This window comes from Ictidomys tridecemlineatus, chromosome 6 (assembly GCF_052094955.1).
Source record: "Ictidomys tridecemlineatus isolate mIctTri1 chromosome 6, mIctTri1.hap1, whole genome shotgun sequence".
NCBI classification, from domain to species: domain Eukaryota; kingdom Metazoa; phylum Chordata; class Mammalia; order Rodentia; family Sciuridae; genus Ictidomys; species Ictidomys tridecemlineatus.
In genome coordinates, this window is record NC_135482.1 from 190,076,757 (window position 1) to 190,104,453 (window position 27,697).

General features: G+C 44.0%; 1 long non-coding RNA gene across 1 annotated transcript; it reads left to right on the forward strand.

The window, feature by feature from the left end:
- The first annotated feature begins 2,686 nt into the window (after positions 1-2,686).
- LOC144365209 (uncharacterized) lies at positions 2,687-7,050 on the forward strand. The gene is made up of 2 exons (XR_013423506.1): positions 2,687-5,676; positions 6,801-7,050. It is a non-coding gene; the product is annotated as an uncharacterized LOC144365209 (long non-coding RNA).
- The last annotated feature ends 20,647 nt before the right edge of the window (positions 7,051-27,697 follow it).

Here is a 27,697-nt window from a genome sequence, read left to right on the forward strand (position 1 = left end):
CGAGACCTCCCAAGCACTCACTGCCTCAGAGCTCGCCTGTCTCTGTCACTCTTCTGCTTTCAGTTCTGTATTTCCAGGGACAGGGCCCTGGTCCAGCCTAGATCTACTGCCTGACCCTGGTCCAGTCACCTGCGGCCTGGGGTGGGGGTAGTGAGAGGGACAGCAGGATACAGAATCTGCAGGTGGAGGAGGGTAGTTTGACAAACAGGACCATGGAGCAGTGGGGACAGCTGATGACACCCCAGGTACCCTCACCTCTTCCTCCTCGGTGTGACCTTTTCCTAATCAGATGACCACAAGAACAAGGAATGCGGTAGGAGGGCCTTGGTGCTTGGCGTCTTCCTGAAGCTAAGGGAACTCTGATGGGCTCTTCTCGTGAGCCACTGAGGAGAGCGAGAGTGTGGCAGAGCCTGACACCCAGAGTCGACCGACAAGCCGGAGGGAGCAGAAGGGGGCCAGGGTGGCTCAGGCTGAGTCTGAGATGCCTCTGAGAGCTGCATGTGCCAACACACCCTTCCTCTCTACATCAGGGAGGGAGTGGGCCTGGAGGACTCTGGAGTCCCCTCATCAGACAGGGCGCGGTCTGCAAGGAGACATTCTGGTGCGAGCTGTTACAAGCAGAGTGCTGTGGTTCAGGTGGCTTGTTCCCCAGGGGTTCGCGTGTCAGAGGCTCAGTCCTTACTGTGGCAATGTTGAGGTGGTGGGAGCTTCCGGAGGTGGGGCCGGAAGGGCGGTGGTTAGCTGAGTGGATGCACTGCCTTTGGAAAGGGTTAGGTGGTTACAGTGGGACTCGAGTTGGTCCCCTTGACGGTAAGTTGCAATGAAAGAGCAAGACTGGCCCCTCCCCACTTTTGTCTTCTCATCTTACCATGTGATGTTTCTTTCTTGCAGACGCGTTTGCCGTGATGCCATCCACCATGACATGAGGCAGAGAGGGGGTCACTTGCCAGAGCCGGTTCTGTTTGGATTTAAAGTCTCTAAAACAGTGAGCTAAATAATCCTCTTTTCTTTACAAACTATCCAGTCTCAAGTATTTCCCTGTAGTAACCCCAAAAGGACAACACACAGGGCCATAGATTTCTCTGTGACTCTCTGCAATCTCCTGAATTCTAGTTTCTGCTTTGTCCTGTTCAATCTATTTGCCTTTTTCTTCAGAATCCCAAAATGCTAAAACAAAGTTCCACGTTCTCTAGGTTTTGCACCATATTATCCTGCAAATCCTCAAAAGATGCAAACATTTTTTTTAAGTGCAAAATTAAAAGCCAAAGAAGAGAAAAGCTGTAACTGTGAAGTTTTTAATTATTGCTATTATGACATGAATTATCAGGGAATAATCAAAACATAAATTTCTGTCTAATTCAAGAAACAAAATGAAAGAAGAAGCCATCCTAGTGCCAGGATTCTTGAAGGAACTTGGAGTTATTCTGTCACCTCCATTGTCATAAATCCTGAATGACATTGTTTTGGAGGGTGTGGAGGACTTGCCAAGGAAGCACACGAAAGGGGGACCAATCTCATGATTTGATTTCCGTGTAAACTTGCGTGTAACTTTCCTCCTGTGTCACAGTCCCATGTCCTTGCTGTCATGCCAAGTCCATTGTCTGTGGACACCACGTGGACTCAGGCCTTCTTTTCCTTACTAGATTGGAAGGCCTCAAAGGCAGCGAGGTAAGTGCCAAATGAGGTTGGTGTAACTGGATAACTAGGGATTGACCTTCTCCCGTCTCCTCTCTTCAGACTGTGCCTGTGCCTTCCAGAGCAGCCTGTTAGGCAACACCCTCCTTCCATTCACATTTTCCACTGGTTGGAAAATAAGCTAGAGTTGGTGCTGGGAAAGCCGCGCATCCCTTGGCCAGTGGTGCAGGGGGGCTGGAGAGCTGGGAGGTGCGGGTGGGTGCGTGAGCCTAGGTGCCTGTGTGGCTCTCCTTTCTTCCTTCTCCTTGGAAAAGGCCTCGGGGAACACCTTGGCGTCGACAGGTGTCCACACCCAACCAGAAGGCTCTTTCCCCTGGTCCAGGTGGAGAAGGGGCGGTGGGACAGATCCTACCGCTTCTGCAGAAAATTTTCAGTTGTTTAGTGGAGAATTGAACCCAATTGCCCAGGTAAGTCATGTGTGAGGAGTCAGTGGGGGACAGGAGTCTTGGGTACAGTTTCCTCGTGGAAACCGGAAGCAAGAAAGCACATGTTCCCACAGACTGCGAGCTCTACAGTACAAAGCCAAGCCTGCGGTTCCCACTATTGGCCAGCACTGCCCATGGCACCTGACACTCAGGAAGTACCCCAAAAGCAATGCAGAAAGAAACCTTCAAATTCTAGTCCCCGCAAAAGAGCAGGGGCCCCATCGTGACTCATAGATTCAATCAACGCTTATGTGCTTCAAGCAACAGTTAAACCCAAGGAGAAGTGTAGGGGATAATGACAATAACACTTTGATATGGTCACAGTCTGCATTCTTTTTCTTTTTCTTTTTTTTTTTTAAAGAGAGAGAGAGAATTATTTTTTAATGTTTATTTTTTTAGTTTTTGGCAGACACAACATCTTTGTTTGTATGTGGTGCTGAGGATCGAACCCGGGCCGCACTCATGCCAGGAGAGCGCGCTACCGCTTGAGCCACATCCCCAGCCCTAGTCTGCATTCTTCACAGTTCCCGAGAACGAGGACCCCCAGGGCCTGGCCTCTGGTGAGGAAGGTGGATTTGGACTTTGGCGACTGTGGCAGGCAAGAGCTCGCCAGTCTGTGTGTCCCTAGTTCTGTGTGGATCTGGATGGTGGCTGGCCAGCGACAGGGACCACGTGCTGCAGGAGCGAGGCCACGTGTGAGGCAGCCACGGCAGAGGGCCTGGGTGGCTGGCTCAGCCTCTCCTCCCACTTGCTAAAGCCTAATTAACCACGTGCAGGGTTGCCATCCAGGGACTGGTGCCACGTTAGGAGATAATTAGCCTTGGCTCCAAGTGCCCAAAGTGGATTCTGTAGTTATCCTGAATAGGAGAAGGATTTGATACAATTAATTAGCATTAATTTGGTGCCTGGAGGTGTGATTTCAGTTTTTAATGCAGTTTATTGAAAAGATAAAGCTTTCTCCTTCATGCATTTAGTGTATCAGTTAGGCTTCCTCATTTCCAAAAGCACCCTCCCAACACACACACACACACACACACGCACAAACAACGCACAGGGATATTTCTAGAAATGTGAACTTTGGTAGGTCACGCCATCTTCCTTTCTCAGTCTCTGGACAAAGATCTCATGGTTAAACGAGATGATACGTTTAACAACTTCAACTCTGTCATGAAGGTTGCCCCTAGAGTTACCTTTTGGAGCAGTTCTCATTAGGTTTTGTTTTGATGCAGATGAGAGAGCAAAGTGGCCAGGTGGCTTGATCACTTGTGTAGGGGAGGCACTGCCCTGAGGGTGTCTATGCTGGGGGTGGGATATGAAGTTGACCAGGTGGCAGTCTCATCATGAAGGCGCAACCGGAGTTAGATTACATGCAGCCTGGGTTAGCTCCGCCCACTGCCCTCACCACGGATAATGACCACTTCCCCACTTGCTTGTGTCCAAGATTCAGGAACACTTGGGCCTGAGGTGACCGTCCTATGGATAAGGCAGTTTCCTGTTGTGCCTGAACTTACTGGATATGTTTTTAACAAGCTGTTGGCGGTTGAATTGTGTTCACCTGAGAGATAGGCTGAAGTCCAAAGCCCCAGAGCTTGGAATGGGACCCTGTTTGGAAACAGGGTAGTTTAGGGAGAATAGGGAGGCTCTGCTCCAAGATGCCTGGTGTCCTCATAAGAAGATGGCCCCGGGAAGATGGGGACACACAGGGACAATGCTGGGGGTGGTGGAGGACTGGGGTGATTCACTGTAAGAGGAGGAATGCTAGGGACTGCTGGTCACCACCAGAAGCTAGGAGGAGCACAGAAGGGTCCCACCTAGAGTCTAGGGGGAGCTTGACCCTGCTGACATCGCATTTAGGACTCCAGCCCCCAGAATGGAAGAGAAGGGATTTCCATTGCTGTGAGTCACCTGGTTTATGACCCTTTGTTATGGCAGCTCTAGGGAAGGAATAGAGAAGCCCCCCAGCCCTGGACAGCACCTCTGCAGGCTCTTCCTACTGTGAGACCCTCAGAATGTCAAGGAGGAGCCTGCAGAGGTCCCTGTGTTAGTCGGCCAAGGTCTTCAGAACAAAGCACTGCAGACAGGTGTGAGGCAGCTAAACAACAGAAATTAGTTTTCTTGTACTTCTGGAGGCTGGAAGTCCATGATTGAGGAGAGAGAAGGATTGTTTTTGAGGCCTCTGTCCTTGGCCTGGAGATTGCCTTAAAAGGATGCTACTCCCATTGGACAGTGCCCATCCCCAAGATCTTGTTTTACCTTGATGTCTCTTGTAAGTCCCTCTCTCTCCAAATCACCATATGCTGAGCCACAGGGGGTTAGGACTCTCACATACCACTGGGAGGGTGGTGGGGGGACCACTTCAGCCCCTAACAGTCCCCTGGGACCAGGCTGCATTTCTTCAGGGATCACTCTTCAACCATTTTGGTACCTCCAGGGTCTAAGACAGAACCTGGTCCGAAGTCCTCGCTCAGAACTCTTGTTGAAGAAACACACTGATACTCGAGGGGAAAACAAAAACAGACAAATCTGGCTTTGGCTTCTGTGCTTCCTGTACAGAGACCCGAGTCCCAAACTGAAATCCAGACTCCAAGTGAAATGCACTTGCAGGAAGAGAAGGGTAAACAGGGAAAAGAGGCAGACGCCCCAGATGGGAAAAGGTACGCTGGTGCAGAACAATACTAGTAAGGCCATATGGCTTCTGGTTGTGGTTCTTGGAGCAATTCTCTCAACTGTATTGGAGTTACAAAATGGGAACGTGCCCACCCAAGTGCTGTGATCTTGTTTCATATCAAGACCAGGAGGTGGTAGAAAACAAAGGGTGAAGACGTGGGCCTTGCCTGGGGCCACGCTGTCCTCTGCCGTCTCCCAATGGCCCCGGCTGTGCTGTGCTATTTGAAGCTGAGCTTCAGCACATCTCTGTTGCTTCTTCTGCCCACTCTATTGCTGGCTGTCCCAGCCCACCCAGGTGTACAGAACCGCTAGACCAGCTTGTGGCTATCCATGTCACACTTAAAATAGCAAATTACTTACAAATTTGTATTCATTTTTCCACAAATAGATAAGAAGTAGGTGCAGATATGTTTGGAATAATTGATGAAAGTAGGCTAACATCTGTCTACATGAAAAAAGTGAATTCTTTATTCTCACAATTGTTTCTTTCATGTATGTGCGCATTCAACATATCCAGAGCCTGCTTGGTGTCAGGTCGGAAGTTAGGCCCTATATGTCCCAAAGACTTGTCCTTCCTCTAACACTGTACCAACTCTTCCCTTAATTTGGTTTCCTTCTGTCTTGGTAAACTCTAAGTCAATGTTTTTCTAACCTTGTGTAAATGAGATTAGCCTTGGTTGCTTATTAAAAACGTAGATTGCTTGTTCAATATTCCCAGAGGGTCTAAGCCTGTGCTCTGGTGTGGGGCCTAGAATCTTTAACAGACATTCCGGGAGAGTCCCATGCCTGCAGTCCATGGGTGAATGAATGCTGGTTGAGTGGTCTGCTCTGGGGCTGGAAGAGCAGCTGTCCTTATTTGGGTCTTCTTAGCACATCACTCTTAAAACAGGTGGGCAGCCAAGAGATGTGCTTGGGTGGGACCTGGGGGATATGTTCCTGGGAGGGCTGTGTGTGGGAGCATTGGGGGATGCAAGGGACCTCCTTCACCGGGACCTGCCTTGCCTGCTTTGCTTTTGCCGTTCAAGTTTTGGCTTCCAAAGGCCGGCCACAGGCCTCTTTCCTCCTTGGTTTCACTTTCCTCAGCGCAGTTCACCAGAGTTCAGAATTAAATTGTTTTCTTTGGTAATGGAATTTGATTTCAGCTTGTGAAAACATAATCATGTTGCCTGGCCTTTGACTTGGGCTTTACCGCTGCTTCTTACTGATTTGGGCCTAACTCCTCAGTGATAAGATTCGAGCTGCACCTGGAATTCCCAGGAAGGTTTTTTTCCCCCTCCCTGCTTTGACAAGCCATCGTTTTCACACCCATTATTTCCAGCTTAATTTAAAATGTTTGTTGCTGAGGGAAATGGCCTCTGCTTATGCTGGGAGGCCTTTTGCTGAGATCCGAGATGTCTGTGTTTACAGAATGAATATTCTAGGTTGGGCGGCCGGTTATTTTTATCCCGTTCCTATACTGAGAACTAAATGGGAAATAAACCCGTGAAAACTAATAGGCAACCGCACCACCTATGGCAACTCATTTCAGCATATAAATTTGTTTTCTTTTACCTTCGACATAAAAATCCTTTGTAAGTCTCCCTTGGTAGTATCCAAAATTGCATGTCTGATCTTTTATGCACCAATCAGTCCTGAAAATACCTCTGCAATTGAGTGCTATTGGGAGCAGTTACTGTCCATATTCCATGTAAAAGACTAATGGAGGAAGAGGAATAAATATTATGGCAATTATTACTATGAGCTTTTATTTTAAGCGGCCGAGCCCAAGATTTCTATGGAGATACAAGTACATCAAACTGTATTTTTTATGGTCACATCTAAACTGGGCAATAATAGCATATCAATAAACTTCAATTACACTCAAGAAAATACTAAAAGTGAACCTCTGGTGATGCTCAATAAAGTCTACAGGCACATTAGAGTTATATAGAGCAGTGACATCCATCTGGTATTTTTCGGTGACTTCTAGTCAATTACTGCATTTCATCCCGTGTAATCCCCTTTTATCTGCAGTTCCTGCTGGTGCAGTAATTCTCACTCTGCTACATCTGCGGCTCCACTGTGAATTTTTATCGCCTCCGAGTCAGTGCGTCCCTTCCTGCCCCTGGATGTTGCCGAACTGTATCTGTTGAGAAGATTTAATTGCTGCGTGGCATGAAATATGGATTCAGAGATGCCTGGGAAATATGTAAAATGATTGGCAACATTCTAAAAAAAACAATAGGCTTGCTTTGAAATAAAACAGTGCATTTTGGGCAAAGTATGGATCTAGAGTTCCCTGTGTTGATTTTAGAGGGTAAAAGGTAAACAAAAGGAGACAAAACAAAGAAGCAACGCCTTCCCTGTCTGATGGTGATCTTTTGGAAAGGAGACTTTGTACACTTTACAGAGATGTTTTAGATTTAGAGAATTTTTTTTGTGTGCTTGTATATAAAAATAGACATGTGCACAAATGTTATATGCATATTTTGTACATCTGTATAAATGCTGTAAAAGAAATTTATATTTTGGGAAAGTTGAATGTATTTAAAAAAATACTTTTTAAAACAGTTTCAAGTTCATAGCAAAATTGGGAAAAAGGTACAAAGATTCCCCATACACTCTGCCCATGACTCCCATAGGTCTCCCCCACTATCTCCACCCACCTCCACCCGGAATGGTCCACTGGTGGCAACAAGGGAGTCTACACTGACACAGAACCATCACCCACGTCTAGAGTTTCCATCAGGGCTCGCTCTTGTTGCTGTGCATTCTGTGGGTTTGACACATAGGTAATGGCTCGTGTCTACCGTCGCGGTATCACAAGGAACAGTTTCACCAAGGTCCTCTGTGCTCCTATCCACACCCCCCCACAAAGCCTGGTGACCATTAATCTTGCTTTATTCACTTGGGAATATGCACTTTAGCGTCCTCTGTGTCCTTTTTATGCTTGATATTGCCTATATTTTTTTTTAAGAGAGAGTGAGAGAGAGAGAGAGAGAAAATTTTTTTAATATTTACTTTTTAGTTTTCGGCAGACACTTTGTATGTGGTGCTGAGGATCGAACCCGGGCCGCACGATGCCAGGCGAGTGCGCTACCACTTGAGCCACATCCCCAGGCCTTGCCTATGTTTTTTTAAAAAGAATTCCTGAGTGGTAAAACTGAACATGCTAGTTCAGTTTCTGTGGAGGTTTACTTTACTAAACAGAATGGCCGGCAACCTGGAGGCAGACAGAGCCTCTCTGCACCCTCCTCCTAGGTTCCCCTTCCTGCAGCGCAGAACCCTTCCCAAGTCCACTTTCCTCCCTCTGGGTTTCGCCAGCACTGCACCATGACTGCTCACCACTCCTCTAACATCCCACCCCGCCCACCTGGCCTCCACAAAGCACATTTTTAATTGTACGAGGAAGACGTTCATGTGTTCACTTCTTTCCTCAGGAGGGTCAGGCAGTGTGGCCTGGTGGAAGGTGGCGGGAAGTGGGGGGGAGGAATCCTGCAGGGCCGTCTCACCAGAGCTGTTTTCTATTCTCCCTGTGGGCAAACCTCAGTTTTACAGCGGCCTTGGTTGGATTTGGCTTGTTGCAAAACCTCCCTGACTCCTTAAATCCCAGCAGGGTGGAGAGGCTGGCCACGTCGCCTAAGGTGGCAGGAAGAAGGAGGACCGGTCCCGGCTCCATCGAGGGCTCCACCAGCGCAGGCTGTGTATGGAGGGACCATCATCCTCCGCCCAGTCTGCTGAGGGAGGCAGGTGCTCAGGGTGGGTTGGGAGAGCTCACGGGTGCTCCTGTCCCTCCACAGCAGGGACTGCTGGCCCTGGACACGGTCTCTGCTGCCTCTTCCATAGGCCATGGTCTGGTGACTGCCACCAGGGCTCTGATTGTCCTGACGCACTTTCCCTAATGGCACTGAGGTTTTCCACGTCCCTCAGGTTCATGCTGTGACTTCCTCTGTGCAGACCTGGATGACACAGAATGTGCCACCTCCCTCTGTGTCAGGGCAGAGAACCACAGAGCCACAGCATCTTAGCACATGGCTCATGCCAGGGACCAAGGCAGGCTGGCAGGGAGCCTGCTTCACACAGCATCTCAGGGTTCCAGGTTCCTTAGGTTTAGGGGCTCTGCTGTGTTCTTGGCCCCTGAACCCCTTTAGTGGATGGTCTGAACTCTCTGAGGGAAGAAGGAACGTGGAGGATTTTATGAGAGTTCTTATGGACCAGGTCTAGAAATAGCAAATATCAGTTTTACCTGTTACCAACCTGTTAAGAAAGTTAACCCAGATAGCCATCCTGGGCAAACATGTATAACTGTGTAACATATATGATATAATTATAATGACATACAATAGATACCATGCACACACGTAAATTACTTTAACATACGAATGTGAAAATGGGTGTTTGAATTTTTTTTCTATATTATTTGCTTTTCTTTGTATAGATGCTGTAATTTAAATAAAATGATAGCAGGACTAGTTAAAGGTGGCAATTAGTATTTAATAGTTGGCCAAATTAAAATATTCATGAAAGCTCTCAAATAAACGATGTCTCTCAAGGCCTTAAAAAACAGGAGCAAACCAAACACAAAATCAGCAGGAGGAAAGAAACACAAAGATCAGAGCAGAAACCAATGAAATAGAGGCTCGAAGAACCAAGCAGAGTATTAATGAAACAAAGAGCTGATTCTTTGAAAAGATAAAATTGATAAACCTTTATCTAAATTAACCAAAAGAAAGAGAAAGGCCCAAATAAATAAAATTACAGTTAAAAAGGGAAACATTATGGCAGATACCCTTGCAAATTCAAAGGATCATTAGGGAAGAGTTTGAAAAACTGTATGCGAATACATTGGAAATCTAGAAGAAATGGACAGATTTCTGGACACATATGACTTAGTAAGACTGAACAAAGGGGATATAAATAATTCAAATAGATCCATAATGAGTAAAGACATTGAAATAAAAGTTACAAAGGAAAACCCAGGGCTGAATGGATTCACTGACAAATTTTAAAGAAGTAATATGCTCCTCAAACTATTCCACACTACAGAAAGAGAAGGAACTCCTTAAATTCATTCTGTGAAGCCAACATTATTCCCTACTGCTAAAACAAGGACACGACCAAAAAGATAACCATAGACCAATATCTTCAATGAACACAGATACAAGATTTCTCAATAAAATACTTGTAAATTGAATTCAACGGCACATTAAAAAGTTCATTTACCATGATCAACTTGTTTCCATTCTAGAGGTGAAAGGATAGTTCAACAGACATAAATCAATAAATATAATAGAGCACATAAATAAAATTAAGGATATAATCACATATTAACTCAATAGATGCAGAAAAAGCCTTTGATAAAAATTCAGTATCCTTCATGATAAAAGTCCTGAATAAATAAGTAAAAAATGATGTACCTCAACGTAATAAAGGCTACCTATGACAAATCTGCCAAAATTAGTTGGGGAAAAACTAAAAACCTTTTTTAAAACAAAAAATAACCAGTACTGGGAAGGATGTGGAGAAAAAGAAACAATTATATGCTGGTGACGAGAATGTAATTTAGCATAGCCACCTGGAAAATAGTATGAATGCTCCTAAACAAACAAACAAATAAACAGAAGTGGAACTACCGTATGATTCAGATATACCACTCCTGGGTACTTATCCCAAGAAAATGAAATCAGCAAACAAAAGATGCACCTGCACAGCCTGTTTATTACCGCACAGTTCACACAGCCATGCTATGGAGTCCGCCCAGTGCCATCGACAGATGAATGGATAAGAGAATAGGGTCTATATCACAGTGGAGCGTTACGCAGGCACAGAGAGGAATGAAATCCTGTCCTTCGGGGGATAGGGGAGAGGAAGGGAGAGAAGTAGGGAGGGCGGTCACCATGGGGGCATGATACAGGCAAGTATGGAAAAGTCACCGTGAACCCATCAACTGTACAAGTCATACATGTTAAAAGAATAATGGCAATTAGTATTTAATAGTTGGGTTGACTAAATAAATATATGTGAGAAAAGTATAACATTGAAAAATGAAAGACTTTAAAAAAATAAAAATACGATAGGATCAGTCAAATAGCTGCTACCAACATTTAACTAAAGCAGACATGTTCTTCTGATCTGCCTGCAGCCTTTTGGACATCCCTCCTGCCTTTGATGCTGTGGCAATGGCCACAGGCAAGGGTCAATTTCACTGACTTATGGCTTGGCACTCAATGGGCCTACGTGACACCAATTTCTGGTGTTAATTTGATGTGGTGACATTGAGTTAAGAATCTTAATAGAAGCATTTGAGCATGAAATCCTTAGGACTTTAATTGCTGGAAATGCTGGATCTGAGATTCAGAATCAATTTTTAGCTCTTCCCAAATGGCCATTCCTTTGTGTCTACAGAGTTGTTTTGGTAGAGCAGTTCTTTGTCACTCAGGCTCTTTACAGCACAGAGGTGATTTGCACTTGTGAAATCAAAGTTAAGTTCTGAATAGTTATAGTAATGTAATTGAGAAAGTCTCAATTTTTTAACTTAGCTACTCTTTTCTGGTGACCTTTTGAATCCTGAAACAGTCTTATTTTTTAAAAAAAGACTGTTTTTCTTATTGACTGTGTTAGTCAGTTTTTCATTGCTGTGACAAAACACCTGAGTAGAACAAGTTAAAGGATGAAAAATTTATTTGGGCTCATGGTTTCAGAGGTTCAGCCTATGGTCAGCTGACTCCAATGCTCTAGGCCTGAGATGAGGCAGAACATCATGGTGGAAGGTGTGGCAGAGGCAAACAGCTCAGCTCATGGCAGCTGGAGGTAGGGGGGAGAGAGAACACCGGGGACAAAATACAATCCCTAAGGCATGCTCCCACCGACCTACTTATTTCAGCCACACCCTGCCTGCCTACATTTACCATCTAGTATAGTTGTTCTTCCAAATTATTAATACATAAAGTGGATTAATCCACTGATTGGGTTACAGATCACATAATCACAGTTCACCTCTGGTCGTTCCTGCATTAACACAGGAGCTTGGAGTGGGGGAAGATATTTCATATCTAAGCCATAACAGTGACTTTTGTTTGAACCTACACAGAACAGTTATCAACTGGGCACAGACAGTCCACCCCTTCTGGGCTGCAATGGCTCTTTCCAAGGCCACCAGACAATCTTGGAGCACTCTCATCCTTGACGTATTTCCAAGTACTCCTTGAAGATAGGCTTTTACGACAGGCCAACATCTTAACATCTTCTTTATGACTGCCATCAGTAACAACCGTTCTCGTCAGACATGTTTTAGGAGGTGATCCTCCACTTCCACCAAGTCAAAAATCATCTGAAATGTTTCTTCTGTATATTTTGAGTCAGTTGAAAAGAGATCAAAAACTTTTATTATGAATAGCTCAACATCAAGGGAAACAACCTCTCCTCTTTTTAGCAAGGTTGTGTACAGGTATGCAAGAACTTTGTGGTAAAATCTTTCCTGGATTTTTAAAAGTTTGATAATAAGATTATAGACTAAATGAGATTTTTCCAAATTTTACATTTGCGTCGTCTCCTGAAAATGCAGGACAGATAAGAGCAAAGTCTAGTTTGTATTTAGGCAAGATATTAATGACCTGCTCTTTTCTACGTCTTGCAGCTTCATTAACATTTTCATAGGAATCAGGAAGTCTATTTGAAACTCTATTTTGGAAATAAAAATATCTAAGATGTAAGAGGACATCTTTGTGTTGTTGTGATTCCACACATCCCTTGATTTACTGTAGAAAACATGATAACTGGAGATATCTGACAATTGACTCTTCGCCATAAGAGGCCAACGCATCTGTTATCAAAATTCTCCACTTGGCCCATCCACGGAACGTTGTGGTTGCAAAATTGTGTGCCCAGTTTCAAAGAGAACAGGGAACTCCACAGAGATGTGTGTCCCTTCCCGCAGGAAGTCCCACCTCATTTAGTGACTGCAATTTCGACTGAGCATTGGTGTCTTTGGGGAGGTTGAGCAAACTTGTGATTGGTTTAGAAATTCTAGCCCATCTTGCTCCAAAGCAGTGAGATTCCACGTTTGCGTCCATGTCCCCTCCTCTGCCAGGTCCAGTGCCAAACTCCTTTCTACAGACCGAGCATCATGCTGTCTTTTGGTTATTTTCCTCTCTAATCCAGTTGCACGGGTCCTTCCAACTGCTGTCCAACTGACAGTGCGTTCAGCCTTCTGTCAGTGTGGGTACTGGAATCGTTTCATGATCTGACTCTTAGAAAACATGTTACACAATAGAACAGCCCAATTCTAATAAAAATTATGTCAAATATTAAACTAGCGCCATCTTGATTCAAGGCCCAAAGTGGGACTCTGCAGGTCATAGTTACAACACCCTCAAACTCACTGGATGTCGTGAGGAGGGATGGCAGGAATCAGGCTCTCAGGTGGTCAGGGGAAGGTCATAAACGGTGCCTTTTCCATTTGGCACTAAATGGTGCTGCTTTCAGCCCCTCTCTGTGGCTCAACAGAGAGGGTTTGCACTTTTCTTCTCCACATTTCTGTACTCCTTGCCAAAGACCAGGACGTTGTGCTCCTGGAGAGAGGTTTCCTGGAAACAGGACTTTCATTGTAAGAGTCAGAAAATTCCTGGGCACAAACAGGGTGGCAGCTCAAACCAGGAGCCACGCCCACTCAGTCATGTGACTCGGTTATTAACTACAAGTGAGCGTGCACCGCAGCGCCAGGGAGAAGAGCCTTCAGTGAGCACCTGGGGAGACTGCTGGTACACTTTACCCACTTAGCTGACCTTGGTCGCTGGGTACGCTTTACTCACTTAGCTGACCCTGGGTTTTAGTCTTAGCTCTGATGTAACCTTTTTTTCTGAGAACGTGAACTTGCATGGTTGGGTCCTCCTCAGCCTATGGCAGTTGCTGTATTCCCTTCTTCCCTCCTTCATCTCCTCATTTCTTCCCATCTTCCTCAATCTCTTCCCTTCCTGACTTCCCTCCTGTCTCCTTCCTTCCTCCCTTTTTTTCCCCCATAAGCGTTTGTTGTGCATCAGTATAGGCCAGATTTACAGCTGGGTATCTTCTAGGTGTTGTTTACCTTTGTAGGAACCTGCCACTGGCTTCCAAAGCGACCGTACCATTTTGAATTTCCACCAGCCAGGAGTGAGCGTGTCTCTTGCCCCACCTCCTTGCCAGCATTTGGCATGGTCAGTTAGATGTTAGCCATTCTACTAGATGTACAGTAGTGTCTTCAAAGGCTCCAGTCACCTTTAAGGACTCATGACTGCCATGGGCATGGGCATGTCATTAGTGGAATGGGTCAATAATAAACTATAGAGAACAAGGAAGTGGGACTTGACCCTTTGTGTCGCCGAGGATCCTTTGTTATCTAAGGGGATTAATTTGGAAAAGGGATTGCAAGCTCAGGGATTGCAAGTCAGACAATAGGGAGTGATGGGGACACTGGCAATGTGAACACTCCAAAAGACTCAGTGAACCCAGTTTTTCCAGATTTTCTAAAGTTTTAGGTTAAGCCAGCAAATTTATAGGAACCTTCCAAATTTGTAAATGTCAGCGCCTCCCAATTTATAAATGTTAGCAATCAACTAAAAATTTTAACACTGCACAGCATAGACAATATCTGTCTGTAGGCTAGGTTGGAACGGTGGGCTATTAGTTTTTAGCCTATGTATTTCTTAATCTCTTACGGTATAGCATCCTGACAATGCATCCTTTATGGATTAGAATTTGGGTCATTACTTGATTATCCTTTCTGATTCCAGATTAATTTCGATTATTTGACACGATCACAATGAGTTTGAGATGTTGGGCAAAGGACTGAGGAGAAGAGGAAAATCGGTGTCAAGTTTTCTGTATTGGAGGGAAGCTAGGAAATTCAGTTTTCTACCCATTTTAAAGCACACCACAGGGCACAGTATTCAATGGGTGATGATGGGAACCTTTGTGAGTGTGAGAACCTGAGTTAGGATGCCACCAACCAATCAGCTTCATCTTGGAACGTGGACTTTAATGGAGGCTACCGTCTTTCAGAGCTTGAAGAATCTTTCCTTTTCCGTGGTGGGCGTTTGTGGGGAAAAAGGCATCAGGAGGGCCACCAACGTGGGGACAGCCATTTCAGTGATCTCTTTTATTTGTTGACTTCCTACACTCTTTTCCCTGCTAGCAATGTATCATATGTGCTCATAATTTATGGAGAGAGAAGAAATTATATGTCACATGCAACAATCTGGTAAATATTTATGAATTTTCCACTTCTTAATATGAAGGTGCGAAAATAACTGAACTGCTGGTTGCATATTAGCAATTAATAGGAGCCTGGAGAAGAAGACAGGAGACCCCCAGTCCTAAAAACAGGTCTTAGTTTCCTCCCAGAGACGTTCCTGTTAATGCTCTCTCCTCTCTGTGACATGCTTGGATTTCATGACTTTCCTAATAAATTCCAAAGCTGTGCTTCCACTGAACTCTTTTGCTCTCTCATCAGGGACAACGGGATACATGGTAAAAATGGTTTCTAAATCCCACAGGGAAAGGACAACAAGCAAGAAAAGCACCCCTGTGTAATTTCAATGAGAACTAGGAGGCCCCCCACGCTGATTAGCTGAGTTAGTGGGAGTCTCTGAAGAGGCCACGTCTGACCCTCCTAGGGGCCAGTTAATTTTGCTGAGATGGGTCACACAGCATGTGCCACTGGCTCTGCAGAGTCACCTGAGCAGCTGGGAGCACACGTTCCCCTTAATCGTTAGGGGATCTGAGTGCAGGAGCATGGCCACTTCTGGCCAAAGGGCTGTCTGTGGTCCGTATGTTCTCTTGATAGTCAAAGAGAGAATCATGCAGAGAGGGGGCCCATTGACTATCTGTGTGGAAACTGACCTTTGACTTTGACCTCCAGAACCTTCTTTCTTATTAGGAGGTCAGCAGTTAGGATTTTAATGGTATTTTGTCTGAAAACGCTTGAGATGCAAACGTCTTACAAATCCCAAATAGTACGGCTACCTATGGTTCCTCTCTGTGAAATAATCTCTGGTCGTGGAAATAGCTTGAAATGGAAATCTGCATCAAGAAATAATATTTTGGTTTCATTCTAACTCTGTGTCATACCAAGTGCGGGTGTTCGAAAGCTCAACTTTAGCAGAAATCCACACTCCTCTACAGCTTCTCCGCCTGGAATTGTTAGGTCCTAGGCCCTGCAGCTCTGGTGAATGTGGCCTCTGGGTCTCGTCTGGGCTCTTCTAACTGGCCCCACTCCAACATCTCCCTGGGCTTTATCTATTGTGCTTTTACATACTATTTTCTTTAAAGAAAGAGCTTGGCTATTAAAATGTTATTTTTAGAAATCCCTGGGGACATTCCAAGCTGTACCATAGATATTCAGTGAATAACAACCAGACTGTGGAAACCTGCAGGATGAATGATGTGGTTTCTCCAACAAGTGTATTGTCAGGGTGAAAGAAATGTGCTCTGTGTTCTATCTTCTCTCCATCAGTAATTTTCTTTCTCCTCTGCAGAAGTCAGTTATTTTCTCTCAAATTTTCTTTGTCATGGACACACGAACACATTGTTATTTTTCCCATTTAAAAAAAAAAATCCTCCTAGCCTGACTGAAGCTACCAGTGGGCTCCCTTCCTTGTTCCTCTTTGCAGCAAGACTCTTCCAAAGTATCGACGGTAACAGCCTCTAACTTGTCATTTTCTCTAGAAAACAATTCCAAACAGTTTTCTTTATTCTATTGAAACTATCGTAGGAGGTGGTTTGTTGACATTAAAGATCCATGGTCCATCTCCGGCCTCCTCCCAGATGAACCACAGAAATGGACATGTCTTTCGGGAAGCCCTGTTTTTAGTGGGCTTCTGGGACAAGCCTTCAGCTGATCTTCCTGCTCTCCTTCTGGCTGTTTTCTCTTTCATTCTTATGATATTTTTCCTGGTCTCTCTCTCTCTTCCTGACCGCCACATGTCCTCTGCCCCAAGCCTCCCTCCTTTGTTCTCGACTGTTGTCTACACTGCCCATGTGAATTCACCCACATTCCTGTCTTTGTGTACTGTCCCTGTGCTGAGGACTCCTGGGTGTTCAACTCCAGTCCTCCTACCTTACTGTGGCTGCACACTTTTCATTCTCTTGGGTGTATAGTTAGATATCTCAAAATTAAACATGTCCTCAGCCTGGTCCCTGGTACCCTGCATTGACAGCTCTTCCTCTCCTTGATGGCAGCTTCCGTCTTCCACCTGTTCAGATGAGACAGACACCCTGGTGTTATCCTATCAATCTGGTCTCCTAGTATGTGTATGTGTGTGTGTGTGTGTGTGTGTGTGTGTGTGTGTGTGTGTGTGTATATTTGGCCTACATTTAAAATATACCCATCATATGACCTTTTAACTGTCAGCTGCTGCTGCACTGGTCCAAGGCACCGTTCTACTTCCCCAGGATGTTTGCGGCAGCATCCTGTTTCTGCCTTGTCTTCTTCTCATGAGATCTCCAGGCTGTAGGTAAGGTGATCCTGCTGCAACTCAAGTCAGCTGGGTTCTCTCCTCTGGGTAAAACCCTCCATTGATTCTCAGTTCACACTCAATGCAAAAACCAAACTCCACCCTCAGACCTGAGTGACTCCTGGAGACCTTCCTGGCTTCAGTTGACCACACCTCCCACTGTACTCCCGCCTTGCTCTGCTGTAAAGCCCTGCAGGTGGTCCTTACTGGGCTCACTGCCCTTCTTCCCCTATCAGGATGGAAATCACATGAGGTTATTGTCTGCTTCCAGCTTGATGGAATCCCTGCTCTAGGACAGCGTCTCACACAGGGTAGGCAGTCTTGAATATCTGTTAAATAAACATATAAATTTGTTTTCAGCTTTGCATTTATCTTTAAAGAGGCATGTTAAAAATTTAAAGGTAAGTCTTTCAAGAGTAGAAGCAATAGATGTAAATTCCAAGTAATCAGAATAAAGATGGAATAAAGAGACAGGAAAAAAAATAAAAGTAAAACAGGTGAACAATGAACTGAAAACCAAAAAGAACAGCAGAGAGGAAAACATGTCAGGAATCACAATCTATGTGAATGAAATGACTCTCAGATGGAATTTAAAAAAAATCCTACTTATGAGCTGTTTACCGGAGACAAATATAAAATCAAATAATACGGGAAGGTTGAAAATAAAAGAAAGAAAATTATATATTAGGCAAATCTTAATACAAAGGAGATAGCTACAATAATGCTAAAATGACAAAATATAACACAAAGGTAAAGGCATTAGGTAAGGAAAAAGAAAAGATGCATTCTATTAATAAAAACCTACCAAGAAGGTAGAAGAATCATAAAACAATTTGCAATTTTTATCATAGCTTTGACATATAAAAATATAAGAATAAATTGAAAATCTACATTCATAGTCAGAGATTTAACACTCTTTTCTCAGATACTGACAGACCAATATAAAAAACGAGGACAAAGAGTATTTTAGTACATATAGCAGGTTTTCTTGGACACTGGTGAAAATTGTGCTCCAAATATTTATCTAGAAGCTCAGGAGGATTTTAAAAACAAGGAGACAAAAGCGAGGATATAAAAACAATCACACATTGTTTATATGCCATCTAAACATAAGGAGCTACCTGAGAAACACACTCCATTTTCCAATCTTTCAAAACATCTAAATCCTGACATTGCACACATAGTGGTTCTCATTGTAAAAGACCTGGGTCAGTTGCTTCAAAATCCCACGGGGAACTTCCTAGAAATGCAGATGGTGAGTGCCAGCTCCAGGCCTACTGAGTCTGCAACATGGGGTGGGCCCAGCCCTAACAAGCCCTTGTAGGGACTGAACGGTGCCTGCTCAAGTGTGAGCACCTCTGGCATAGGTCAAACCTCAGAAGCCCACCTGGTTTCCTCAGTTTGGAAGTTCTCCAGGCAACAGAAAAAGAAACGTTCACATATGGTTTAAATTTCTATTTCATAATCTCCAAGATAGTTGGCTTCATGGGGAAGCTCTAGCCTGGTACTCGGGGTCTTAGATCAGAATGACATTTTTCTGTTTAATTATGACCTGAGTCTTCATAATTGGATTCTATTTAGGCAAAAAAAAAAAGATAAAATAAGAAGTAGCTCTCATGCTGTGGCTATTAGGAGTGTAAAAATTGAGAAAAGAAGAAATACATTGAGGAAAATCAATTTGTTATGAAAATTTGTCATGCTTGACTTATTTTATTATGTACATGGATTATGGGCAAAAGTTTCACCTGTCCACATCTCGGGTTTTCCGTGTGGCCTGTCTATGCCGTGGCCAGCTGTAGAGGTCTTGACAAGACACTGAGGACCAGGCAGAACTGGGTATCGAGGACCATTAATCCCCCTTTATCCCTACTGTTCTTCATTCCCAAATGGCCGCCTTTCCCTGCTTCCTTTTGGGTACATTCTGCCCAGTTGGAATGGCTAAAACTTGCTGGTAGCATTTGCAATATTAAGTGGGGCATCTTCTTTGTCTCCAAGAATTTGTACGATAAAATAGACCAGAATCATTCATGCAAATGACAATTTGCATACATCCATAAAATTATCCAAAGATGCATATCCAACACATCACAGTGGGGCCCTCTGGAGAGGAGGGAAATAGGAACAAGGGTGGTGGGGGATGGAAGAAAAGAAAACAAGAGCAGGTCCTGACACAAACGATTATTATAATATGCCCTATGTCTAGAGGTAGAATTAATTCAAATATCTGTACTTAAGGTCCTGGTACTAAATTAAAAAAAAAAGTTAACGAATGCCCTTAAGCACACCCCCCCACCCTCCCATCCTACTGAGACCGCTAAGATTCAGGGTTCTGGTCTCACTGGAATTGTGCACATGACTGAATCCTTTCTGTTGTCTTAGTACTTCCACTGAGTACTTCTACTCAGTACTTGTACCAGGAAGTGTTGGAAAGGGCAGGAGAGGAAATAAGTGTCACTCTCTGCATTGGCTTTCACCACAAAGTCCCACATAGGCTCTCAGGTAATGTAAGCTGACACGTATCTACCACTGCTTCCACTAAACCCGTGTCTCTGAATTTGCCCAAGTTTTCTCATCAAGGGCCCTGTATTTTCACACATGCTTTCTCTTTTCTGTGTGAAAAGGAGGAGAAAGCTACTCTGTCTTGGTCTACTGGATTTCTAGAAATAGATTCAGTCATCACATATTCATTTGATGGTGACTCTGGTGAGTTTAAATTTTTCAACTATCTCAAAAAAGTTACTTATACCTCAAGTGTGAGGAAAATTGTGGACAGAGAGTTTGGAAGGTGGACTTGGGCTACTTTTTACCTTTTAAAAATCCTAGATCTACAAGCTGATAAAAGGTGGGTTAACAGGTGGGTCAGGAAATTTCTTTTAGAAATAGCTCTAGTACTCAAGAATGAAACACACCTTATATTAGTAATGAATACAATTCATTTATGTTTTGGGCCTGATATGATTTTAGAATGGAAAAAAAAAATAAATTGTTCAGGGTTTAGAGTTAGCAGCCAGAACTCTGAATCTTAGCTGAGCTGCTGGCTGTCTGACCAATAGCTTTGTACTGAATCATTCGCAAATTCATTTTATTCATCTAAGAAACAGAGCTAGCCCTATCCATTTTACAGGTTTCTTACAAGAATTGAATGTGAATATGAGGTAACTAGCCATGTGTCAGGTACGGAGCAGGTGCTGTTTAAAGTCTGCATCTCTTCTCCTGGGAACAGAAAAATAAGACTTTAGCTACATAGTAAAGATGGGATCCAAGCCATCTTACCTGACTTTTTAGAATGTGATGGTATTGATTAAAGAAGAATGTGGACAGGGATGGGAAAATCTGCTGGGTTGATTAATTTTATTGGGGCGTTGTTGACCCTTTCACTCTTTTGAAGTTGTAGATTAGGCTTTTTGTCTAACTCAGTTATGCAAATATGTGAGAAACCCATCCCCCTTTGATGTCTTTATCCCACCTTCCCTTTCATGGTGAACATACTTTCCCTACTGTGCAGGACTTGAGATCTGTGCTAGGATTGCTGTTAAAAGGAAGCCAGACTCAGGAACTGCACTTCTTGGGGTGAGTCCCTCAATCATTCTTAGAAATGACAGAGATGTATTCTTGACAGTCTCTTAGGCCCCGTGTCACGCTAACACTTTACAACTCAGCACTTAAAGAATAATTTCTTCCATCACTTCTAAGCCTGAAGACATTCTTTGCTCATGGAGGGAGCATTAGTATGCTACTAGCTTTGCCACTGCCAAGTGTGGTTCATGGACCAGCATTATTACCAGCCCTTGGGAGCTGGTTAGAAGTGCAGAATCTCAGGTCTCACCCGGGGATCCTGAATCCTAATTTTAAAGGATCCCTAGACAGTGCATATCCCATTAAAATTTGAGAATCACTATTCTAGAAAAAGAAAACACAATTCAATTTTGTTTGTATTAAATTAACTACCTTCATCTTCAAAGTGTGTCTAATAGAAGCCGCATCAAATCCTGTAAGATCCCCGCGAAAAGGCTCCTGTTTTGACCATGCTGGGGAAGAGCTGGAGAACACAAGGGGCTTGCTGAAGGACTGGGGACAGTGACCGTTGCATAGGGTAGGCCCCAGTCAGGTCGAGGCAGCTGTCACTGTGTGTAATGTTGGACTCCCACGGGAACCACATCTGCCTTTTCCTATCAGAGCTAATAAAACAGTTATAATAGATTGTGTCATTTGCCCAAGATGATGTCCATTGGAAATTGTTGGAATTTCTTTGAAATGAGATAGATTGATTTGCACTCTAGTATTTTAAAGACTTGGTTAATGTTACATCCTTGCCAAAGCTTATTGTTTTATGATTTTATTTTTATTTATTTGGGGTGGTGTGTTTGGATAGCAGGTATTTTAGTGAGCATGATCTCAGGAGGCAACTTTTGAAATGGAGACCCTCTTACCTGTTACAGGTATTAATGAGATACTCCTGATAACAGGGTTCTGAGCTGAGCTGATGGGGAAGGAAGTTCCTGGGTATGTTTCCAGGCTGCATGGAGGATTTTAGGTATTAGTATGTTTTAGTCAGCTTTGCATTGCTGTGACCAAAGAAAACTTGACAAGAACAATTAGAGGAGGAAAAGTCCATTCTGACTCATGGTTTCAGAGGTTCAGTCTACCATCAGTTGATTCCATAGCTCTGGGCCCAAGGTGAGGCAGAACATCATGGTGGAAGAGCACCGAGAAGGAAAGCAGCTCAGGTCTTCACAACTAGTAAGTAGAGAAAGAGCTTCCCTCACTAGGGACAAAATACATACACAAAGGCCAGCCCCCACTGAACTAAGTCCTGCAGTCACACCTTACTTGCCTACAGCTACCACTCTAGTCAGCGGATTAGGTTACCACTCTCACAATATAATCATTTCACCTCTGAAAACTTTTGCATTGCTTCACACATGAGCTTTTAGGGGACATCTCACAGCTAAACCATAACGAACTCCTGCTCCTTATTTTTTCATGTCTTGTTTAGTTTTTCCAGCTTCCTCGTCCTTATTTGGTGGTTCTTGTAGCTCATGATTTTATGTCAAGCTGGGCATGGTAGCATGAGCCCATAGCCTCAGCATTTAGAAAGCTGAGATAGGAGGATTGCTTGAGCCCAATCAATCAAATAGTAAAATGGAAAGGAAACATCTTTCTCCCATCTTGTATCCACCTCTGACTCTTGAGCTCTAAGTAGGGGGAAAGTTCTTGGGGTAGACGTGTGGTCATGTCCTGGGAAGTTGTAGTGATCAAAATCCCTCTCAAATACTTCTGAGGCTAGGCGGTAGTTTTAAATGATGCATGTCTTAGACATGGCTGCATTGAACATATTTATGTCTTGCCCTTTTCCTCCTTCCCATTGTTTTTGTATACATTTAAAGTTATTGTATTTGGCCTTCAGTTTCATATTTTTTAAAAAAAAGATAAATTAAGGCCTAGCTCATAATCTTTACTGTATGGATATTGTTAATTTTCCATTCTTAAGTCTTCTAAATAAAATTCCCACATGCTTTTTAACACCTCATCTTTGGTGAAAATTAAAATGTTGCTTAAAAGTCACACCATGGCAATTTTGTGCAGAATATGAAACTTTCGCATTACTTGATGCTATTATAAATCACTCATATTGAGTAAGTGTCAAAACCAACTAGGATTTAGTAGCTTAGAAAATAAAATGTTTTCTACCCACTCTTTATCCAAAGAATTTTAAAGTAGTCCTGAGATCCTGAGGGATGAGTTTAAGTATTCTGGGATAATGGAAATGTCCTGGGTTTGTGCTGTCTAATGTGGTAGCCATTAGCTAAGCACCTGAAATTTTGCCACTGAGGAGTTGAGTTTAAAATTTAATTTAGTTTTAATTTAAAATTAAAAGGCCATGTAAGGCTTGTGGTTATACTACTAGATCTGGGGTTGATCATTCATGGTCCATAGGCCAAATTAGGACTGATGCTTGTTTTCACAAAGAAAATTTATTTGAACGTAATTAAGTCCATTTGTTTTCATGGTTTATGCTGCTTTTGAACTACTACAGCAGATTTGCATAGTAGCAAAATATTTTCATCTACAAAACCTAAAACATTTACGATCTATCCCTTGAGGAAAAAAACAAACAAACAAACTTCTGTCAACCCTGGTCTAGACCAATGGTCTATAGATCAGAACCCGTAAGGCATAAGGAAACTTGTCCTGCAAGTTCAGAGGTACCTAACATTTGGCATGTATATAAGGCTATAGTCTTGAATATTCTATGAAGAGATTGCTAATTTTTCAAGTAGTACTTTTTACTGTAAAATGTAGTTCATAGTCAAGGTAAAATTTTAGAAAACAATGAAATTGCAAAGTCAGTCATAATCCGTGTATTTACAAGCACTTGCATGTGTGTTTGTGTTTGTGTGTGTGTGTGTGTTATAGAAAAATGTACTATCCTATAAACTTCAAGCTAATCCCATGTAACACTTTATCTCATCATTTTAAGATCTCAAATATTAATCTATCCCACTGCCAAGGTGAGCTCTCACTACAACAATCATCTCCAGTTGTATTTTTGTTGTTGTTGTTAAAGATGAACAGTCTTACTTGCTGAATAATTTCTGTAGTGATCTGTGTTGAATAATTTCTGAGGTTACAAGGGTAGAAAAGGGAGTTTCAAATATTTGAAACAGTGTAGTCTCAAGCAGATTTGGATATTGTATATACGGGTACTCTAAATTTCAAAGACAAGAATTGGGATGCTATTTCTTATCAGTAAGGGTTAAATGTGAGAGATGATTTAAACTTCCTCTTTACTCTTCTATCCAGGAGCAAAGTAAGAAAATGTAGGTGATGAGAGATTTTATTTGAACCTTCAGTAAAAATCATGCAGGGTTGTTTTCATATTCTGAGAATGGGGGGAACTGTGTTTAAAAGACATTGATTCCACCAAGTTCTTTGGATGCTGCCTTGGCTAGGACAAAAGGGCCATAACAAGACATGATAGTGTCTAAGACGATGGTCTCTTGGTGTATAAATCTAATCAGGGTCACAATGTAAAATGCAAGACAAGATGTAATTAGAACTCACTGAGTAACATAGTGAATATGTTTTCACCCATCCTCTGTGAAACTCTGTGGTATGAAGTGCTAGAACAGGAAATGAGCCTCATGTTCCAGGTGGCCAGCATCAGTCTGGTCCACAGGAAAGATGAAAGTGAGTTCAGTGGAGGATCACGAGCAAGGGAAAGGAGCCTCGAGACTGGTGGGAAGAGTAAATGCAAACCTTGAGCTGATGGAAATATTGCAGAAGTTTCATGTTTCCGGCCATAGTCAGCCTTCGCCAAGGATGCACAGGACCGATTGAAGCGACACTGAAAGAAGAGCGCTCTGAAGTTGTATGGGACACAACCCATTGGACAGAGGCCAAGGGACCTATGTCCAGTTGGGGAGATGAGGAACTTGGTGACTTGGGGGAGGTGATTGCACATCCTCAGTGAGCTGTCTTAAAAGGGTGCTGGTGAGAATTAGGGTGCTGCTTCTCCAGGGACAGAGGAAGATATTTCAGTAAACTCCAAAGTTGGTTTGTGAAGATCGCATACATATCATGTTCCTCTGGCTGGAAATGACTGGATGATGTTCTCTCCCAACCCTACCACGTCAGCAAGAGGCTGTGGGGGAAACTCACGGAAGGTTCTCTGGGGTTAAGGTGAGCAGGTAGAGAGAGTAGAGAATGCTCTTCCTTGAGGACAAGAGGATCCCAGGAGTGTCAGGGAAGAAGCCAAGGAGGGAGGGAGGAGAGGTGGCTCAGAACAGCACAGGTTTATTCTGGACAGACCTATGGAGGGGGCCAGTGGAGGCCCAAACGCGTCTTCTGCTCACAGCCTGAGTAGATATGGGTGAATGAGTGAGGGGATTAGGCCTTGGTTAGGGGGTTGTCAGGCAAGGGTCCTTGTGGTGCCGCCTTCATAAGGAACTATAGATGTTTTCTGGATTTCGGTTCCAGATTACAGTTTCCTTTCTAATGATGATGGAGTGTCTGGGTTTCTTTGCTTAATGATGGAATATTGTCTGAGGTTTAGGTCAGGCTGAGTCAGGGTGACCTTGAGGGGACTCTGGTTCTAACATGGAAGATATGTTTCAAAATGGCATTGCCTGTGTCCAGTTCTCCCTAACAATGAGCCAGATGTGGGCTGGTGTCTAAGTCTGTTTTGTGTTGCTATAACAGAATACCTGATGCCGGGCATTATAGTTTGGGTATGAGTTGTCCTCCAATATCTCTTGTGTCAATGCAGGAATGTTCAGAGGTGACAAAGATTAGATTGTGAGACCTGGAACCTAATCAGTCCATCCTAGTCTGAGTGGACTGACTAGGTAGGCAGATGGGGCATGGCTAGGGAGGTGGGTCACTGGGGGTGTGCCCTGGAAGGGTGCATCTTCCATGTGGCCCCTTCCCTCACCCCTCTCTGCTTCCTGGCTGCCAGGAAAGGAGCAGCTTCCCTCCACCATGCTCTTCCACCAGGATGCGCTTCCTCGCCTCAGACTCGGAGCAATGGAATCGCGGGCCCCAGATGAACTTTTCCTTCTCTAGTTCTCCTTGTCAGGTATTTCGGTCACAGCAACACAAGGCTGACTCCCACACCGGACAACGTATACAGAAAAGAGGTTTATCTGCCTCCCAGTTCCCATGGCTGGGAAGTCCAGCACCGTGGAACCATCCTTTGGCAAGGGCCTCCCCGTAGATGGCGTCACAGCGTGGAAGTGTGTGTGAGACAGGTCACGTGGGCAGAGGGGACGCAAGAGAGCAAGGGGGCCAGCTTCACTCTTTTAAGACAACCACTGTCTTTGAATCTACCCACTCCTCTGAGATCTGACTGTGCCAGACCATCCTTAACCCCTCCAGGAGGGGGTCCTGACCCAGTCACCCCCTACTAGGCTTTCCATACTGTCACGTTGGGGCCCAGCTTCTGGCACATGGACCCACTGGGGGAAAAAACATCCAAAGCCTCCCAGTCGGCACTATGATGACTTCAGTGCCCCAGGATCCTGCCTTTGGGGATAATAGTATGCCAGGTTGGAACGCCGGACCGTGGTTATGTGACCTAGAGTAAGCCATGCCACCTCCATGAAGGCCAGTGTTTTCTTATTTCTCTGTCCCATGACCTCACATGCAATAAGAGGATGTGATAAGAGTGTTCTGCAAAAACAAACAAACAGTAGTAACAGTGAAACCCCGAATACCTAATTAAGAATTCACCATTACTCTAGAGCCAATCCAGGGGTGAAGGTCAGACTTTGATTTAATTTGGGTGGGGGAAGGAGACGTGTTAGGATATTGATCCTAGATCTGATTTAGATCCTCGGTCTGGAGGCCACTTTGGGAGGAAGATGCACTCCATGATCTCACTATTGTATTGACTCCCGTACTAGTTACTGTTGCTTAGATGCTGAGTGTCCCCCAAAGGTTCATAGGTTAAAAGCATGGTCCCCAGGTGGCCATATGGGGAGGTGGTGGGAGCTTTGGGAGCTGGAGACCCTCGGGAGATCCTTAGGCCATCGGGGTCATGCTTTCAGAAGGTAGTTGGTGTGTGGCCCCTTTGTGGTTCTGGTGTGAACCCCTAAATTCTACTGAGAAGACTGTTTAAAAAAGACCAACACCAGCCCTGGAACACTGTTTTTGCTCCGCCGTGGTGTACTACCATCTATTACCCTCACCAGAGGCCAGAGTAGTGGCGCTTTTTTGATTTTAGTCTTTGAACCTCCAAAACTGTGAGCTAAAAAATCTTTCTATGTTCGCTGCCTCAAGTATTTTGTTGCCGTAAGGCAAAACTGACTCATATGTTGGAATAATCAATAGAAAGTTCTCTGGGGGAAGCCTAACCGGAAATAACTTGAAAAAGGATCATCCTGTCAGTGTATTAGTATGAAGATATGTCCCGTGTTTAGCCACTAGTGATAGTCGTTGCTTTTGAAATCACAAAGGGCAAGCTTATGACAATAGCTGTAGCAATAAAGGAAGACCAACCAATGAGAAAAGCAAAGACTATTTATTCTGAGTTTTATGCAGCAAAAAGAGTCAGTGGTGATAAAAGCCCAGTTTCTGCTTTTATGCAGAAACTCAAAGGCAGGCAAAGAAATGGGCAAGCTTTGTAGTGGTATGAAGAGGTGACTTTATGTATTTGAGGCTGTTGGGGTGGGGAAATTGGGGGAGGTGAACTAGAGCAGGGTGTGGTTAGGGGGACTACATTTGACTTTCTCTGGTCGGTCTTAACTTGAAAGTAGAAACAAAAATTAGGTAAGCTGTCAGTTGGTAAGTGAGTCCTGGCCACTTGAGACTGATTACTATAGAAGTTGTCATTTAACTTCCTGGATTATTGCTAGAGATTGTGTGCCCTGGCCTAGCTCATGGGGTTTCATGGGCATCAGATGAGAAAAATACATCCCCAGAGTGGTAGCCTGTTCCCTAGGG